Below are 2,500 nucleotides of genomic sequence, written 5' to 3'. Positions count from 1 at the left end.
GAAGAAACAGAAACAAGAGAAGAAGAAGAAACAGAAGAAGAAACAGAATAATAATAATAAGAAACAGAAACAAGAGAAGAAGAAGAAACAGAAGAAGAAACAGAAACAAGAGAAGAAGAAGAAACAGAAGAAGAAACAGAATAATAAGAAGAAGAAACAGAAACAAGAGAAGAAGAAGAAACAGGAGAAGAAACAGAATAATAATAAGAAGAAACAGAAACAAGAGAAGAAGAAGAAACAGGAGAAGAAACAGAATAATAATAATGAGAAACAGAAACAAGAGTCAACAGTCGAGCGGTTTGAAGGCGTTAGATGTTGTTCGGACTGAGCTCCAGTCGCTACATTGAAATGAACAAACATGATTTTCTCTAAAAAAAAAATTTTTCGATACATTGCGATATAGATATTTTTCGATATATCGCGATATAGATCTTTTTCGATATATCGCGATATAGATCTTTTTCGATATATCGCGATATAGATCTTTTCACGATATATTGCGATATAGATATTTTCCGATATATTGCGATATAGATCTTTTTCCGATATATCGCGATATAGATCTTTTTCCGATATAACGCGATATAGATCTTTTTCCGATATATCGCGATATAGATATTTTCCGATATATCGCGATATAGATCTTTTTCCGATATATCGCGATATAGATCTTTTTCCGATACATTGCGATATAGATATTTTTCCGATATATCGCGATATAGATCTTTTTCCGATATATCGCGATATAGATCTTTTTCCGATATATCGTGATACAGATCTTTTTCCGATATATCGCGATATAGATCTTTTTCCGATACATTGCGATATAGATATTTTTCCGATATATCGCGATATAGATCTTTTTCCGATATATCGCGATATAGATCTTTTTCCGATATATCGTGATACAGATCTTTTTCCGATATATCGCGATATAGATCTTTTTCCGATATATCGCGATATAGATCTTTTTCCGATACATTGCGATATAGATATTTTTCAGATATATTGCGATATAGATCTTTTTCCGATATATCGCAATATAGATCTTTTTCCGATATATCGCGATATAGATCTTTTTCCGATATATCGCGATATAGATCTTTTTCCGATATATCGCGATATAGATCTTTTTCCGATATATCGCGATATAGATCTTTTTCCGACACATTGCAATATAGATCTTTTTCCGGTATATCGCGATATAGATCTTTTTCCGATATATCGAGATATAGATCTTTTTCCGGTATATCGCGATATAGATCTTTTTCCGATATATCGCGATACAGATCTTTTTCCGATATATCGCGATATAGATCTTTTTCCGATATATCGCGATATAGATCTTTTTCCGATATATCGCGATATAGATCTTTTTCCGACACATTGCAATATAGATATTTTTCCGATATATCGCGATATAGATCTTTTTCCGATATATCGCGATATAGATCTTTTTCCGGTATATCGCGATATAGATCTTTTTCCGATATATCGCGATATAGATCTTTTTCCGATATATCGTGATACAGATCTTTTTCCGATATATCGCGATATAGATCTTTTTCCGATATATCGCGATATAGATCTTTTTCCGGCACATTGCAATATAGATATTTTTCCGATATATCGCGATATAGATCTTTTTCCGATATATCGAGATATAGATCTTTTTCCGGTATATCGTGATATAGATCTTTTTCCGATATATCGCGATACAGATCTTTTTCCGATATATCGCGATATAGATCTTTTTCCGATATATCGCGATATAGATCTTTTTCCGATATATCGCGATATAGATCTTTTTCCGGTATATCGCGATATAGATCTTTTTCCGGTATATCGCGATATAGATCTTTTTCCGATATATCGCGATACAGATCTTTTTCCGATACATCGCGATATAGATCTTTTTCCGATATATCGCGATATAGATCTTTTTCCGATATATCGCGATACAGATCTTTTTCCGATATATCCCGATATAGATCTTTTTCCGATATATCGCGATGCAGATCTTTTTCCGATATATCCCGATATAGATCTTTTTCCGATATATCGCGATACAGATCTTTTTCCGATATATCCCGACATTGATATTTTTTTAATATATATCGTGCAGCCTCAGACGATGTCATTATTTTTTCCTCCAGTGAGTAACAAGTTCCTCACAGACCAGAACCAGTCCCTGGACCGGGGTCTGGTTCTGGTCCATCGTTGCATAACTTCCTTCTACAAGTTTGGTTCGTGAGTCGAGAACAAAACTCTCCTGATTTGAATCCGAAACATTCGCTCGCGAAGGTCGTGCAGAACTTTGGTTCGTGTCCGAGCGAAGGTCAAAGGTCGCTCGACGCGAGAACGAACTCTTGGTCAAAACAAACGATCGGACGGCAGCGGAAGTTGTTCTCGCTGAAGGTTGTCGGGTCGAGTCTCACGAGGCCGGAGATGTTTAAGTGATGAGCAGCAGAACACTGACATTCAGAGAAGTCACCGAGTG

At 35.6% G+C, this 2,500-nt stretch overlaps 1 protein-coding gene across 1 annotated transcript in view; it reads right to left on the bottom strand.

Annotated features, from left to right (window-relative positions):
• epha10 (EPH receptor A10) overlaps positions 1–2,500 on the bottom strand; it is a 191,967-nt gene that overhangs the window by 52,065 nt on the left and 137,402 nt on the right. The window lies entirely within an intron of this gene.

Source organism: Callionymus lyra, chromosome 3 (genome assembly GCF_982586985.1).
Source record: "Callionymus lyra chromosome 3, fCalLyr1.hap1.1, whole genome shotgun sequence".
In the NCBI taxonomy this organism is placed as follows: domain Eukaryota; kingdom Metazoa; phylum Chordata; class Actinopteri; order Syngnathiformes; family Callionymidae; genus Callionymus; species Callionymus lyra.
Note: the sequence above shows the minus strand (reverse complement) of the source record. Positions and strands in the feature narration are given on the sequence as shown.